This window comes from Theropithecus gelada, chromosome 15, assembly GCF_003255815.1.
Source record: "Theropithecus gelada isolate Dixy chromosome 15, Tgel_1.0, whole genome shotgun sequence".
Taxonomy (NCBI): domain Eukaryota; kingdom Metazoa; phylum Chordata; class Mammalia; order Primates; family Cercopithecidae; genus Theropithecus; species Theropithecus gelada.
This window is the reverse complement of record NC_037683.1, coordinates 87,729,873-87,748,241: the sequence shown is the minus strand read 5'-3', so window position 1 is coordinate 87,748,241 and position 18,369 is coordinate 87,729,873. Positions and strand designations below refer to the sequence as shown.

The following is an 18,369-nucleotide window of genomic DNA, read 5'->3' as shown; positions in this document are numbered from 1 at the left end:
ACTCTTGAGAAATGAGCTCAGTTATAAGAGAGTGTTCTGAGACTTGAAACAGAGGAAGGAGAAAGTGAGTAAAATTGGATTTAAATGGAAATCTGATGTTCATTTGAATTTGTTCCAGTTATGCTTGGAATGCCTGATGCATTTGAATTTCAAGTTTAGAACAGTATTATGTGAAAATGCCTCGATAATTCCAGAAAAGAATACGTCTAAGGGGAATGAAGAAGTAAAGGTGTCTTTTATTACTTTCAGCTTTTCCTTAAATCCATTTAATTATGACACCAGCTTACACATCTGTAATAGCTTTTCAGGGCACTTTGTGATATATAACTTTGTTTTATTCTTAATAGATCTTTGTTGTAGGCAGCACGATTTGTATTTTCCTCATTTTGTTGATAAAATAACCGAGGGGCAGAAAGATTACATAAATCTGTTATTACTCTTAAAATTTGTGGTAAGTTAGACAATAAAATAGATTAAACAAAAAATGTGTTTGTGTGTGTACATACACGTGTGTGTGCGCCTCAATGTTTTGTTTTAACTTTAAACATATAAGTATACATTCTGACATGGGCTAAAGCTTTTTGTTTGCATGTATTTTTGATGACTGAAGTTCCCTATAATATTTTTTTATTTAAATCATACCCATATTGAATCATCTATAATATTTAGGGTTTCATTTGGCAGGGAGAGAGTAAGTACTTAAAGTTTTAAAGCAATGGGTATGTCCATTTTCTATATTTTTATTATTTTTCAAATATTTTATATTCATATTTGACATTTGTTAGTCACTTGCCTTTACTGAGTCTTACTAAAACATTCAATGGCATTTTCATAGTACTATAATTCTATTTGCAGATTCATAGTCTATTGGTTTACTAATGTTTAATCAAATTGTACAATTACAACATAACAAGTGCAACTGACAGGGACAGTTTTGGGAACAAACACAACTGATTCTATTAAACATACAACACAGCGAGTGGGAGCAGACGTGTGGATGTGCTTGTGAGTAGTCTGCTAACTGTGAGCATACAATGTGCTAAAGCATACGGAGGTTTTAGAGATAGAAGGACAAGCTTGGATTTATCAGTTACGGGGACTTCTATTTTGACTGTAAATAGTTGAGACAAGAGCACTTTTTTCTCAGTATCTTGAATAGAAGCACAGATGTAGCTAAAGTCAATTAATCATAACATCTACTTATTCAACCAATATTTATTAGGTACCTGCTATGTGTCAGATACATAGTTCTAGCAGCTGGGGATACAATATGAATAGAGCAAATATAAATCTCTAATCTTACGAAACGTAGAGTCTATAAAGTAGAAGTACATGAAACAAATTAAATATGAAATATGGTGAAAAGTCTATGGCAAAGGTGACGTGGTGTTTGAGATATGGTCTATGATTTGAAGGCCTTACTGAGTTGACATTTCTGTAAGGATGCAAAGGAGAGGAGAGTGTGAACATACTTGAATGGCTTTAATACGAACAAAATGCAATGGGGTTCAAAGCAGACAGTTTTGATTTAGCTAGGTGTGGAGATTGGTTTACCACCTAAAGGAGCAGCGAGTGCAAAGGCCCTGAGGCAGAATAGTTAGTATCTTTGAGGGAGAGCAAAGAGACCAATGTGGCTGGAGTAGGGTGGGAGAGGGGAAAACAATAAATTTGACCAGAAAAATAATGAGGGGGAGGATGGGAGTAGAGTTTCAAATACAGTCTTCTAGTCTCTGTTAATTGGACTTTGGCTTTTACTCTGCAAAAAACAGAAAGACATTGGAATATTCTGAGTAAATAGGAGGCATGAACTGACAGATGATATAATCACTCTGTGTGCTTGGTTGAGAATGTCTTAGAGAAGGCTGAGAGTGAAAACAAGCAGAACAGTTAGCAGGCTGATGCAATGTTTCAGGTGAGAGACAATGGTAAAAAACACATTTTTTTTAGCATGCAACTAGCAGTAGAGGTAGAGAATTATTTATATTTCTAAAACAATTAGAACACAGTAGGAGAGATAGAGCCAGAAAAATGAGAAGCAATCAAAATATGTAGCAGAAGATTATCTAAAAGTATATTGTGACTACATAATGAATTACTATCTAAAACGTATGTAGAAAAATATTATAATGACACACATTCAATCATGATATACGGTAATACTAAGTCAATGTGGTATATTCCGAAATAGACAAATGATATTTTTGCAAATACAAATTGTGTACATATTTTATTTGCACTTACACGGTGTACAAAAGACATGCATGGATTATGAATGCTTTAAAAGATTCTTATTTTTTGCTCCTCTGCTCTTCAAAAAGTTTTCTATACAATCAGCATGCATGCTAAATACATTAGCTCATTTATTTCTTTGTTCCATCAATGCATTTTTTTTTTTTGAGCATGGATTATCTTTAAAATTTTGCTCTTGGCTTTAACAGAGATTAAAAATGAATGAGACGTAATTCTTTTCATCAGTCTCTATAATTTTGTAGATGTAGAGTAATATAATGGTGTATATACTAATACTATTAAAAAGTTAGAGAAGCACAAATAAAATATTATAAGGGGTTAAGAGGAGACAAATATTTTAGCTCAATGGCATTTGAATTGGGCTGAGAAATATCAGGGAAGTGTTTTGACAGTTTGTGGAATAGAATTCTCAGTGGAGGAAACAGAATTAGCAGCATTATAGAGTCAGGGATGCATAAGCCATGTTGGAGAACATGTTATCTAGTACAGCTAAAGTGTAGAGGAAATACATATAAGTATAGTACAAGGAAGTATAATCATGTGTGTGTGTGTGTATATATATGTATAGTATAGATTCAAGAAGTATGTAAGTATATTACAAGAGAATCAAACAAGAAAAATGGAAGACAATGTAAGAATATTCTTGGTCATTAAAAAGCAGTATATTTGTGCTATGTTTGTATATGAGACACATTTGCATAAAATATATTTAACCTCTGTAGACTTGTATTCACAGATTAGCTAAAATCTCTCTTCAGTTACTTAAATTTTTAATTGTAGACTTGTGTCACAAAATTAATATTTATTGAAAAGAAAAATGTAATCTTATGACTCTCTCCTTTCTGGAAATATTTTCTAATTTATTTTGCATTTCACCAATACAAATATACTGGAGATATCTATTTATGGATAGAAAATTTTACTCTAGCTCCTCATATATTGAATTTTTCCTAGGAGGCAGCTGGAAGAATCTAGTTCATTATATGTGAAGTTTATTTGGAAAAATGAAAAGAATTGTTGCCCTACAGAAGAACTTGGTAGTGACGTCTGCAGAGAGGTGCTGGGCATCTTGTTTAAATTCCTTGTGACTTAGGGCTATGGAACTGAGCCAAAACCAGCATCACGGCTGCCCCTAGTCACATTGCTGCAGTTTGTAAGTTTGCATTAGTCAACAGCACTTGGAGGGTCTGATTACTTACTTGTGAACATTTGCTCTTGGCTGTAAACTGGTAAATAAACAAAGGCTCTGCATGAGAGAGCAATGACATTTTGGTAATTCTAGGGGAAAATAAGTCAATTTGAGCACTTGATTATAAAGAGAGGAAACCAAGATGTTACATTTTGCAGTCGTTTGTCCCCCCCCCAACCCCATTTGTAACTGACAGATTGGATTTAACACATGGAAACTGGAAGACTACTTGCCTTTAAAAACGGTCTAATTACATTTGGAACTTAAGGGAAATAGAAGATTCCAGGATATTTTTGTTTTGAATTTGAAATTGGGGACAGCGCATGCACAGTTGTTTGTTTTCACACTTTATGGGAATGAATCACACCATGTCGACCGTGAGATTTAATTATGTATTTAGCAGAGAAGCTGGAGATGTGCCAATGCAATAGCTAAGCTGCTGGAATAGCCTGGGCACAGCCCCTTCCAGCTTCCAGACACTGCAAACCTTTCGTAATAGCACGTTTAGCATAGGAGATGGAATAGTGTTGATGAGATGCATAAAATCTCAGTGGAATGCTTCTGCTAGGAAACAAAATGCTGATGTCAAAAGAAAGACGTTTTTTATAACGGGGAGCAAAGCCACTGAACCTCTGGGCATAGGGTCTAACTTTAATTGAAGCAATTCGAGCAAAACATGTCATCTCTGCTTGTTCCCATTGTTCATTTCATCTACAGTCTGGTGCGTGAACTCTCCATCCTAAACCTTTGCACATGGACAGAGCTTGTTGCAATATTTAGAACCTGGAGACCAAGGAGTAAAATGAAACTTGAGGGTTTTTTTTTATTTAAAAATTTACCATTATTTTAATGAGTTTTCTTTAATACTCAATTCAGAATTGAATTGGCTGAGAAATTTTTGGATTAATGTATGTTCAAAGATTTTTTTCTAATAACAGCTAAATAGGTTAATTTATTTGTGAAGGATTTGTGAGGGCTACTGAAATAAACTAAAAGGGAGTAGGCAAGTCTGACATGATTTTGCCATAAAATATATTTCCTTCTTAGATGTGTCTGATCCAGTGATTTTCATTCTAAGTCTCTTGAAAGTAGCTAGGATAAACCTAGAGTTGCTCTTTTTTTTCTTCCCTTAAGATGTCAAAAGCCTAACAGAAGTCATACATTTACTAGCATGAGAGAGCTGTGATGCTAATTAAATAGTATTTGTTCTTGTTTGCTATAATTGTATCACCCTGGCTTATTGACCATGGCTGTAAATAATAATAATGTAATTGTAATAATTCAGGGTTTCATTGTCCATAGAGGAAAGTAACGAAAAACAAAACTTTGATAATAAAATACCTGGGCTCCAAAGATACAACTTCTGATAATCATATTCATTTTTGTCTACATGTTTTCATGTCCCTAAATAGGGACACAAAAGAAACATAATGACATTGGACTTAGAATAGGAAGTAGGGAATGCTCATTTCTTCTAATCTATAATACAGTCCACTTGAGATAATATTTGATCTCTTGATCCTTGGTCTCTCTGTCTATAGATATTTAATTTATTCTCCCAGAGTCTAGGTTAGCGTTTGTGAGGGTTGTTTGAATTTGCTTTCAGTGAATCTTCTGACATACAATATACAGATATGTTTTTAATAATACCGCCAATAAAATGTATGTATCAGATAACTTCCAGTGAATGGAGAGGAACTGCTTGTGATCAGGAATGATGCTTTCTCTGTATTGATAACGTCACGTAGGCACCTTCAAAGCCTGCAATCGGCCAGTTTGCTGAAGCAGCATTGCTGATTAGTTGATTAACTTAATAAAGTGGGGCTTTTGCTACCACTGCACTATCAAAGAATCACTCAATGATAAGTCCTTGAAAACATGTAAAATAAGTTAAAAGAGAGAAGAAACCGAGAAAGCCATTCATGACCACCGACAGAATTATGTCTCTGTGGTGGGCTGGCAGGGCAGAGCAGTAGCCCTCTGCTGTGATCCCCTTCAAAGAACCCCCTGAGCCACCCAAAGAAAGTTGATATGCCCACGGCTCTGTTCTTTTCAGGGGTAGATGGGGGTGGGAGCAGGAAGTGGGAACTTATAAAAGCCTTGCATCACACCCTGACTTGGGTCAGCTTCAACATTAGTTTCTTTTTTAGTTTTTATCTTCATAGATTTAGGAGGATGAGTACAGTTGTGTTCCATGGATATAGTGTGCAGTGGTGAAGTCTGGACTTTTAGTGTAATCATCACCCGAGCAGTGGACATTGTACCCAATCAATAGCATTTCACCCCTCACCCCTCTCTTACCCTCCTGCCCACTGTAGCCTCCAATGTCTATTATTCTATTCTGTATGTCTGTGTGTACCCATTGCTTTGCTACCACTTATAAGCGAGAACATGTGGCATTTGACTTTGTGTTTCTGGGTTATCAAAATTAATTTCACCTTCAGAACTTCATTTGAATTTGGCTGAGGCTCTCATTGAGATCACATCACAGCTCAGCTTCTTCCTCTACTTGTATCTTTCCTTCTGCCACCATAGGTGTTGATTCCCCAAGAGCCTCCTGCACACTAATTTCAACCTACAACTTCCTCCGTGTGTACTAATGAAAGGGCCGATCTGGGCAGCTTTTATGTCCCAGGCTATCCCAGGTCTGGTAACCAGCCTGAGATAAAGGACACCTAGTTCCTTAAGGCTGAATTGTCCCTCTGACTCTATCTAGCCATATATCCTAAATCAACCTCTGCATTCGTAAGACACCCTGACATTCATGTATTCCTTTCTTAACTACCTTGAAGAACAATCTCTCCCCAACAAAATTAGTTGCCTATTCAGATCCAGAGCATGTGAGATGATTTCAACTGAACTGAAGCCAAGATCCATGCCTAGCAACATTATCACGGTCTTTTGGGCAAAATGCCATGCTTTACGTGTCTGAATTCACAATTCAATAATGTTATATGCCTTATTCTATTTTCCAGAATGTTTCTTCGAATCCCAGATATTGAGACTATCATTTTGTAAGGAACTAGGAAGTGTTTAGTCATTTCTGTTACGTGTAAAGGACAAAATTTAAAATATTTCCCTAAATTTGTTATTTTTTCTATCTTGCTTTGAAATTTCTATCACTTGTAAGCTAACATTGTTTTCTGTGTGTGTTTTGGTGTCCCTGATTAAGCCTGCTATTGTGGTTCTGTTTTGACACTCTTGATGTCAATTTTCAGGAAACACCTGTCTAAAGAACAACGTAGAGCTCATCATACAGAAGTGAGCCAGCTATCTCTGCCAGACAGAATAGAGTTCTAGCATCTGTGTCTTCAGGCCAAATGATGTATGATCCAGTTTGATTTAATTTACTTATCATTCACATTGGAGGGAATTCAGAATACGAAGGTATGTTCACAAAGAGACCATTTCTGCCAAATTCAAAATAATTTCTAAGTGTTCCTGGAATGTGTGACTGTTGATTATTAAGTCAGAACTTACTTTCAGTTAAGGGATTCTCCCATTATATCTTTAGCCCAGTAGTGCCGAACTTGGTTGACCATGACTCTAGCTAATAGGTGATGTATGTATACTGTGAGAAAACCAATCTACCTCTTCAAATATCTTTCCTAGTTAGCCAAGATTTGCAAGTACTGGAGAAAATGAGCTTTTATCTCTAAAAATGGTCAATCTTCTTAAGTGCTCTTTCTGTATTTTCTTGGCAGTTACATACACATGCTCACTTTCAAATTCAGAAATCATAATGATTGGCAGCAGGGGTGCCTCAATCTATGCACTCAAGTGTCCACACAATGTTGCCCCTCTTTTTGACTAGGGAATGAAATAAAAGCCAACTTCTGAGGGCTCTTTCTGCTGGGATGATAGAAGATTGACTCCTTTCTCCCTTTCTTGGGGTTTCCCTCTCTCCACTGGGGTGGGGACCATGAATCTGGGGCCTTTTGCAGAGATAACACATTAGAAGTGAGAGCCCCTCATAGTCATTACAGCCATCTCTCTGCTTTGACAACTTCTGAGATGTTCCTTTCTCCTTCCCACACGGCTTCTTCAGTCCTGGCCTCTTCTGTTCTTTCTATGTCATGCTTGTGACCTGGAGCTTCCTGAAAGGCTGTCCGTGGCCATACTAGTTTGAAGCACTTCTCTCAAATCTTGTCACCTCCTTCAGAGCAGCACACAAATTCTCTTTCTCATGTAACCCAGTGCCTATTCTGCATTTCCTGAACTCCTTACCTCTATTCAGTGTACTTCTACTTTTTTTTTTTTTTTTTGAGATAGAGTCTTGCTCTGTTGCCCAGGCTGGAGTGCAGTGGCACAATCTCAGCTCACTGCAACCTTGCATCCGGATTCAAGTGATTCTCTTGCCTCAGCCTCCTGAGTACCTGGGATTACAGGTGCCCGCCACCATGCCCGGCTAATTTTTGTATTTTTAGTAGAGACGGGGTTTCACCATGTTGGTCAGGCTGGTCTCAAACTCCTGACCTTGTGATCCGCCCACCTCAGCCTCCCAAAGTGCTGGGATTACAGGCGTGAGCCACCGCGTCTGGCCTACATTTCTTAATGGTGTAGCCATTTGAGGGGGAAAATACAGACAGACTTGAGATTTCTATAATTACCATTCCTCAAGATACAGAAATCTTATAATCTCCTCAAGAGCAGATTACTTGCTTTAATGTGTAATAATAATAAAAATACATTGTGTGTGTGGGGGGAAAGGACCACACAGATTGAGATTTTAATATCTGAACCTACTATTCAACCACAAATCTTATTAGCCATTTATTGAAAAGCTTTCTTGTTTTAGACAGATAGAACAGGCCCTGAGTAAAGAAAGGAAGATGCAGAGTGCCCTGCGAAGAACTTGTCACCAGCCAGCGAAGGTTGTGTCTCAAGCTTCAGTGCAAGTGTGGCCAGTATGGGTCCCAAAAAGTCAAGATGACTCCTGACAGCGGTAATCAGGTACAGGGATGCTCAGTGATGGGGAATCAAAGGCCTCTAGCCTAGTGCCGAAGTTTACATTCTTACCAGCTGTGAGATCTGGCGTGCCACTTAATCTCTCTGTCCTTTAGTTTCCTAATCTTTAAAATGGACAGACAATTTAAAAAATAATTTAAACAGTTCCTGAAGTATTACAAAAGTGATTATTGATGACAATGATTATTGATGAGAGCACCAGGACATGGGAAATGTAGATTATATATTCTACAGGATATATAATCCTATATATCCTGCCAGGACAGAAAGAATAACGTGGAGGAGAAATATTGAATTGACAGCATATTTACCTAGATGGAATGGAGTTAAAACTAGAAGAAACTGAATGTACTTTGGATTGGTAAGATTAAGTTTCCGGACAGCAGACGAAATGGATGTCTATAAATCCATTTTTCACAAGTGGGTCAAAGTGTCTATAAATTCATATCTTGCTGGATAATTAGATAATTCCCTTTTAAAAATAACATGTGGTTATAGTGAACCAGACACAAATACAGGATTTATTGGCAAGAACTAATTGATTCTAATTAGTTTGATACCTAATTTGGTTTTATGTTTCTCTCTTTGCGTTTTACCTCCAAATTGAAGACTCTTTACCTTAACAGCTTATACAGCATAATCTGTTAAACATTTCTGGAAAAAGAAATGTATCATTCCCTTTGAAAGTTATTCATTCCAATCATAAAATGCCACAGGCTTTCTCCTCCCCCACCTCACCCTGCCCCCATTCAGAATTCTCTAGGGAAAGAAATGGTAGGGAGATGAAAGTCCTTTAAGACTTCTCCTTTTAAGAAATGAGACTCTCTTTTCCCTAATTTAATTAAAATAAACATGACTTGAGAAAGAACATGAAATACCTGCAGGTTTAATTCTAGTTTCTCTCCATCTGTCAGACCCATATTTTCTGAAATGACCTAGCAGCTGTGCTGCAAAGACGCTCTACATTAATGTTCTCCTTTATCCATGTATAAGACTCAAGCTTTAGTAAATATTTTAATATTTTGTTTATATTAGGTATAGCCACCTTTTAAAAATGCCATTGAAAGCTTAATGTTTTTCTTTGAAGGGTAGAATATTGGCAATTGAAATGGGACATCTAGCTCTATAATTGTTGACCTATGAGAAGATTTGGAAGAGTCTTCTTGTTTATAACTAAATTTCAAATCGTACCATGAGAGTCACTTTTCAGTGATTCAGAATGGACCATGGTCTGCTGCTATGAGTAGAGGCGAACATATATATATATATATATATATATATTTTTTTTTTTTTTTGACACAGAGTCTCACTTTGTCGCCCAGGCTGGAGTGCAGTAGCCCGATCTCTGCTCACTGCAAGCTCCGCCTACCGGGGTCACACCATTCTCCTGCCTCAGCCTCCCGAGTAGCTGGGACTGCAGGCACCTGCCACCATGCCCGGCTATTTTTTTTTGTATTTTTAGTAGAGATGGGATTTCACCATCTTAGCCAGGATGGTCTCGATCTCCTGACCTCGTGATCTGCCCGCCCTGGCCTCCCAAAGTGCTGGGATTACAGGTGTAAGCCACCGCGCCCAGCCGAGGTGAACATACATTTTATATGGTCTCAAAACAATCATAGGTTTGTGAAACAAAGAAATAGTAATTTGGTGATAATACCTGGACACAAAGGGATGCTTTACTCCATCATTCTGTCATTCAACTACTTATTTATTGAGCACCTATTATACTAGGCATGACTGGAGGAGCAGGGAAAGGGACTTTATTTAGATACAGATCTTGCTTTCAAGCATGTTAATGCTTAAGATTCCTTTAACAGGATGAAATAATATGTGTCCCCCAAGAGGAAGAAATCAAGGATTATTTCTTAGGAAGGGTGAGAGGGGAGTATACGTGATTAACAGAACCCTGATAGAAAAGCCTTAAATCTGAGCCAGCTTTGAAAGATAGATGGGATTTCAGAATGTGTCTTCAGGGGGACAGGTCTTTTTTTGGGAAGCAAGAGCAGAGGCACATTCGGAGAAGGCAGGAAGGGACAGAGTGTACGCGGGGAGGGTGAGAGCTGCACAAGAAATGAAAGGCAGTTAAACAATAATATTCACCATAGTTGATATGAGCTGAGCAAGGAACTTTCACACAATAGTGCTTCTTAAAACCCCCTCTGGTGTGTACTAATAGTCAACAGGAACTTGGTAGTGTAACCAGAGAACTGCTGTGAGGTTTACATTTCTTTAAATCTGGACCTTTAAAACATTTTTACAAAGTTTGCATTTTATTCCATAATACAAGTACATTTGTTTTCAGATAAAAAGTCTTAAATTATTTTCAGGAAAATGCCACAGTTTTGTATCATGGGAGTGGCCCCCATCCTTGGATGTATGTGACCTGAGTTTGAGAAGCATGGACATACATTTGCTCACATACTAATAGCAGAAGATAAGTACAGAAAGGAAGATTAATGTCAGATTGTGGTTGGCCTTGAGTGAGTAGTTCTTCTTCTTCTCATTTTTTTTTTTTTTTTTTTTTGTTTGATACAGAGTTTCGCTTTATCACCCAGGCTGGAGTGCAGTGGTGCGATCTTGGTCTCTTACCTCCACTGCCCAGGTTCCATTGATTCTCCCCACTCAGTTTCCCGAGTTGCTGGGACTATAGGCATCTGCCACCATGTCCAGCTAATTTTTGTATTTTTAGTAGAGACAGGGTTTTGCCATTTGGCCAGGCTGGTCTCGAGCTCCTGACTTCAGGTGATCCACCCGCCTCGGCCTCCCAAAGTGTTGGGATTACAGGCATGAGCCACCACGCCCAGCCTTGAGTGAGTAGTTCTAAGCTAATGCACTCAGTAGGAATTTTTTAGGAAATGAGGGATGATAGGTTTTAAAGCAGGATAGGCACAAAACCCAAACTTGCTTGAGCCAGCAGGACTGACTTGGTAGCAATATTTCACATGGATTAGCTGGGGAAGAAGAAAGGAAAGCAGAAGCCCAATTAATAGCTACCAATGCAATCCAGCGTAGTGGTAGATATAAGGTAACAGAAGAGAAAAAAATACAGCATAGACTAGGAAAGGATGGAACTTGAAAGCTGATTGGAAGTTGGTGGATAATGATGAGAGAGGAACACACACTCTGGGTAACTCTAAGGCAGGTAACTGAAAGGTCCACTAAAGGAAATAGAAAATGTAAGGACCAGAGGAGCAAATTTGAAAGTAAAAGCCCATATGTTCCACTTTAAACCATTAAATTTCAGATAGCCAAGTTCCATTCTAGCAACCTGATGTCAAGAAGCATGAACTTTTTTTCAAAATTTCCATTTATTGCATTAAGGATGCATGGACTTCCAGTAAAATCTTAGATGTACTTAGTAATGATGTATCAATATTTTAAATCTATTTGTATATTTATGTAGTTTTAATCACTTGTTACTACTAAAATATAACTTAATTCAGATTTTTTTGTTAAACATTAGAGATTTGGGGATTAAAATAAACAAGTTTCAATTAATAAACACAATACTTTCTTAGCATAGAGAAACATGATAAGAGATTAACAAAAGACTTTGAAGAATTAAATATATTTTATTACAATTAAATTGTATAAGGGAAGTAAAATACAAATTCAAGGAGAAAAGGAAAAGGTAAACTGGGAAAGAGTAGCTTCTTAATGTCCTTTTAAAATAGATGATGGGATGTATCACATTGTATGTATGTAGTTTCCATTGGATACATTTAAAATTGATGCGATTTCTATTTTGAAATATCAGTATTTACAATGTAGGAGAAATTGCATGCTTTTCAGCTATTTAAACTTACAATGAAAAAATTGTAAATATCAATTTAGGAAATGTCAAAGGGGATATATTGTTATTCAAATTATTTTAGGAGATACTTGAGCAAAATAAATTTGAAGAGCACTGCTCCAACATATGTAATTTGGAAATCGGGAGGTTCATCTTGCAACTAGACTGGAATCGCCTCTTTGGATGCTGCTTTTCTGAATTTGTGTTTCTTCTTGTTCCTCTTCACTTTGCTTGGACAACTCAGTGTGGCTGCAGCATGGAGTTTGTAGCTGGTGGTTTCCCTTGATGCAGTATTGCTAACCCCCAAAAGGTCCCTAGATGGGGGTGGTGGTTTGGGTGAAATACTGAACACCTGCCAGGCCTCATGCTGGGTGGAAATCCTGGCTTTGTTTCATCCTTGGTGTGTGACCTTGGGCAAGTCACCCAACTTCTCTGCGTCCTATCTGTAAACAACTGATGTGGTTATATAAGGGTTAAGTAAAATCATGTCTACACATTACTTTGCACCATTTAGCATAAGATAACAACTCAGTATAGTTCTTTTTTTTTTTAAATTATACTTTATGTTCTAGGGTACATGGGCACAATGTGCAGGTTTGTTACATATGTATACATGTGCCATGTTGGTGTGCTGCACCCATTAACTCTTCATTTACATTAGGTATATCTCCTAATGCTATCCCTCCCCCCTCCCTCCACCCCGCAATAGGCCCCGGTGTGTGATGTTCCCCTTCCTGTGTCCAAGTGATCTCATTGTTCAATCCCCACCTATGAGTGAGAACATGCAGTGTTTGGTTTTCTGTTCTTGAAATAGTTTGCTGAGAATGATGGTTTCTAGCTGCATCCATGTCCTTACAAAGGACACAAACTCATCCTTTTTTATGGCTGCATAGTACTCCGTGGTGTATATGTGCCACATTTGCTTAATCCAGTCCATCATTGATGGACATAGTTCTTTTTAACTATTAAGAGTTGTGTATAGTCTTTATATATAGTATAGAACAAACAGTAGTTGTTCTCAGGGCAACTGGCACCTTCCCAAGTAGGTGAATTTAAAGACCTTTATCAGTTTTCTGCTTACCTTTTCTCTTTTAAGCAAAACAAGTGTTTCATTAAGTAAATGACTAACACAGGTAAATGACAGTAAAATGTTGAAATTGTTTTTGTTATGCACTCTGCTTTCCATCAGCCTTTAAACACCTTTTCTATCACTGGAGTATTGCTTTATTTGTGGGCCCTAAGGTAGTGTGTACAGGTAGGATGCACTATGGCTCTATAAATCAGAGGCATTTACCCAAGCCTCGGGTTGGGAGGTGAGGAATGTGGATCTGCTCTCCAGGTGAGGGTTCAGTAGAGCCATGAAATGTTCTTGGACACTTTCAAGTCTCTGGCACAGAAGTGGTCCTAGTGCTGGTGACCATAGTGATGGGAGGAGAGTCATGTCGCTGGTGGCTGTGCCAACTTTAGCACCTAGTTCGTGGTGGCAGAAGTAGGAGATAACCCATACAACTACTTTTGGACAATTTATGTATCTTTGCAGAAAGCATGGCACCTATTTTGGAATCTCAGCCTTCTCAGATCTTCTGTAATTCTCTAATATCCTTTCAACAAACTTCTTTATCGGCTTCACCAGTCTACTACTTCCCAGAATGAAACAAATATACAATAGGTGATTTTAACAGGGCAAGTTTTGAAAGAAACAGGTACCTATGGTCTCATATTAGTCACAGCCTAATCTGATCTGGATCTTCCTCAGACTATTTTAGACTCTCCTTTTATGATACCACACCTTACACACATAGTGCTATCTCATTGGTGCCTGCAAATCTCCAGGCTTTGTGTAAGGAAGCTATATTCTTCTGGTCTTTTAATTTGGAAGTTCTCAAACTTTTATCTGTTGTCAACATAGTGGATGAATATGAAATCATACCTGTCGTAGCAGTGGGGTGCTATGGGAGTAGAGGTGAACTGGAGACACTGCAAACTGGAGAAGCTGGAAAAAATAAGAGCATTTACTGGATGAATGTAATTTGAAAAACTGCAGAGCAAAAGCTGCTTTACCAATGTTTACCCCTCACACTGTCTACCACACCCCGACAGTAGTAATCTAGACTTGATATTTGTTTTATAAAGTCAGATCATAATGACAGACCTTAGATAGTAGTAAATAATATTTGTATTCTCCTTTTTATAGGTTTATGTAGAAAAGGAAGGACAACATCCCAGGAATGTGACCTTCTGAGAGGGACTTTGTCCTATAATTCATCCGTCTGGGGAACAAGCATGAAATAAGACTTGAAGACAAAGAAAGGCTGAATGCAATAGTAAGCCGGTATAAAAATTATGTTCTGGGAAGCAAGGCTACGAGTTACAGAGGACCACTTTATTTATTTCTGTGTATTTTCAATTGGTGTGATATTTAGAGTAGTCAATCCTTTTGACCCCTCTTAACTACTTATTGATCAGAATACTGCTAATTCCGCATGATGCACATACTTTTTAAAAAAGACTTCTTCAATTAAAGTGATGAATGTAATTCATTTATTCTTCAAATTTGCTCTGATATGAATTAATGAAAAAATGCATTATAGCCTTTTTGTAAAAGATGAGGGAAAGGTAAGTAAGGCATGCTCTCTCTGAGGGCTTCAGATTTTATCTCTAATACTCAAGATGATAAAGTTGATATTACATTAGCCTTAGATATGTTAGTAATCAAGTGTGGCCAGATAGCTGCCTCCTGATTACATATCTGAGAAGATAAATATGGTATTTATGTCAATCAAAGTCAACTCCAATTCACTTTTTGACTAGTTCCAAGTTTAATAGAGTGTTCTGCAAACAGAAGAAGCTTAAGAGATCAGCTGAAAATGAAAAAATTATTTACCCTTCAGCCATCTTCAGGCTAAAGATACATAGTCCCTCAATATATTCATTGAATGTGAGAAAGGCTGCAAAACTTCGCAGGTTTACTGATATGGCATAACTTTGGTTCATGAAAAAAAGTGTTTTTTTTTAATTATGAAAACAATGTCACAACATTACAAAAAATTTGGCAAATACTAGGAAAAATATCAATCATAATTTAAACACTCAAACATTAAACCAAATGCAATATTTTTTATATTCGTGGGTTCTCTTCCTTTTTTTTTTCATTCAAACCATCTTCCATTATTGCAATCATAATGTACTTATAAAAACTTTGTTCCTTCTTATTAGAGTTAGCTGAAGAAGGATTTTTAGGTATTGCCATATGGACTTATAATTATCAGTTTTAAAATTGCACAGTTTTCAATCACGTAGATGCACTATAATTTAACATTCTCTTAACTGTGGACATCTTGTTTACTTTTAACTTTTTACATAAAAGAGTTTCCAATGAATGTCTCATGTTCATTGTGTTTTCCATTTTGGGGAGAATTTCTTTAAGATAATTCCTGGACTACATAATGACATTGTTAAAAATTGGTGACTTTGGTAAGACCAATTACAGGGGGGTGTTAGAGACTAAAAGCCAGTTTTCAGTGGGTTGAGGGGTGAGTGGGGGTGACATCCTAGAACATTTTTCTGCTGACTGTAGAAAATATTTTCGAGAAAAAGATTGAAGCTATAGGAACAGGAAAGAATGACTAAATGAAGGAGGTCCTGAAAAGGCAGGAGGGGTCCAGAATTGCTGAATGCCCATAGAAAGTTAATAGTAGGAAAAGGAGCATCTGCCCCTCAAAGTGAGGGAAATCACAATTGTAGATATGGATGCAAGTTAGCCTGTTGGTTTAGTGGCAAGAAGCTGAGGGAGTTCCAGGGTTCATTTGCCTAGAGGAGAACAGAGAATATCTACAACAGTCATTATTAAGAGTGAAATAAAATAGACTAATAATCATAATAGCTTGAATTTTCTCTTGTGCACTCACCATGTGATTGCAAGTGTGCAGAGTGCTTTTTATGAATAGTCCCATAATAGTTGTGTCATTTTCCACCAATTCTCAATGGCACTAGTATAGGCAGAGTGAAGAATTTACTCAAATATGAGTTTTTGCAAGGTTAGTAGCATGGAAGAGCAATGCTAAGAGGCAATTAAGAACCTTGGCATGAGAGATTTGAAGGTTGGGATCATCCTTCTCATATAGGTGGTAGAGGGTATAGAACAACATGCACTGTTGAATATTTTATGCAGAAATAAGGACAAATGTGTGCCACAGCATTGGCAGAATAAACCATAAATAAAAGGACAATTCGTGGGGCCAAATCTTTCGTATTACTGGAAGAAATCTGACTCTGATATTACTGGTTTATTTCCCGACTAGCTGGGCATGTCCTCTATTTCTGCACGGAGCTCCAATGATATACAGGTAGAAAGCACAGTGGAAATGTAGAGTTTAAACATCTTGAGTGGTCCTAATAATAAGAGGATTCATATATTTTCATTAACATCATCCTAGAGAGGCATACAGCACAGGCTTCAGGGCCAGCCTGCTTGAATTAGATCTAGGCTCTGCTACTTACCAGCTGTTAACTCTCAGTCAGTGTTTCTATGCCTCAGTTCTCTCACCTGTAAAAAGGCAATGGTAATGGTATACGCCTCATAAGATTATTTTGAAGATTATAAAATCAAAACCTACAAAGCACACAGAGAAGCTAAGTTTAGAGTAGCTGCCGTCAGGTTTATTATTAAAATAACAACTACCACTTGTTGAGGCTGTAAGTACTAATGATATGCTAAAGACTTTATTACTTTAGTTCATCTGATTCTCACAAAAACTTCCTGAGATAAGCTTATTTTCTCCATTTTACAGATGAAGGAACTGAAGTTTAAAGAAATTAAATCACTCACTTTATGCCATTCCAACTTAGAAATGACAGAGCTTGGATTCAAATCTAAGACTGTTTGAACCCAAAGTATTATGCAACTTTCTTGAGCCGGTGAAATTTCAGTGTGTGTGTGTGTGTGTGTGTGTGTGTGTGTGTGTGTGTGGTGTGTTCTTCTGTTTCTCTCTCTTGCTAAAGCTCTTAAAGTTTGTTCTGGAGCTCTCGCAGATGTGGCTTATCCACATGCCATCACGTTTCTTTACCATTTCCTTCCTGTCCATCAGACCCTGCCATGTTTTCCCTCACTGGAGCCAACACAGCATCCTGCTTTGGCAGAGGGGTGAGCTTAGGCTACCAAAGCCACTAGTACATCGATAGGCTTATGTAAACCCTAAAATGAACAGAATTGCCAGGAGGGCTTATTAAAAACAGGTTACTGGCCTCATGTTGAAGTCTATGATTGTAAGGTTTGGAGTAGGGTCTTAGAAATTCCATTTTTCACAAGTTTCCAGATCGGAGAATCACAGTTTGTCATATCTTTGTGTCAGTATCCTAGAGTCCTCGTTTTAATCAATTATATTTATAACAAAATACGACAAAAACAAACATTGTTGTATTATACAAAAGAATGAGAAACTCATTTAAAAATCCTAAACGGATTACTTCCTTTTGGCTTACATTTGTCTACTATCTCTTTGCTCATTGCCTTTTTTCATGTTGTTTTAAGTGTTTCTTGTAAGTGGCGTGCAGCTGGTTCGTGGCTTTTATCCTGTCTGTATTTCAGCTAAACATGCATGCATGGATCTGGTTTCTTAGTGTTTTTGTTTCATCTTTTCCTACATTTTTTGATGTTTTAGATTGCTCATTTCCTTTTCCTTTTTCTCAATTATTGGCCTCCTTAAGATTCTGTTTGTCCAAATTTTTCTTTTATAATTTGGAGGGCCTCTTGTCTGCATATTTTTATTCCAATAAAGATGACCACCCCTCTCCTTGTTCTCTTAATGGGATGTGGAAGATTCTACTGTAAGTTCTGCACAATGTACCCGTTATTCCCTAGGTCACACTCTGTTTCTCTAGCACCCTGCTCTAATACCTTGCTCCTCCAGCCTCTTCCTCCTGTAGAGTCAGCCCTATGAAAAGCCTTTATTTCTCTCCTCTCCTCTCTTCCCTCAGCCCTGTGATGTCTTTGGAATGTTTTACCTTTACTCTCTTCCCATCTATCTTCAAGTCCTAGGGTTCGCTAAGACTACTTATTGCTTATTCGAATTTTAGAAATGAGTCTGTGTACTTCCACCTGAGAGTGGCAATGAAGGCAGTGGGTCCCTTGGCTTTATTAAATTACACCATTGAGACGTTTTCTCTTCTT

At 37.5% G+C, this 18,369-nt stretch overlaps 1 long non-coding RNA gene across 1 annotated transcript in view; it reads left to right on the top strand.

Annotated features, from left to right (window-relative positions):
• The window catches only part of LOC112608349, an 86,130-nt gene extending 70,612 nt beyond the window's left edge, over positions 1–15,518 (top strand). Inside the window, exons 3-5 of the long non-coding RNA XR_003115980.1 lie at positions 6,658–6,826; positions 8,238–8,392; positions 14,395–15,518. This is a non-coding gene — a long non-coding RNA (uncharacterized LOC112608349). The remainder of the gene's footprint in view (positions 1–6,657; positions 6,827–8,237; positions 8,393–14,394) is intronic.
• Positions 15,519–18,369: the final 2,851 nt, after the last annotated feature.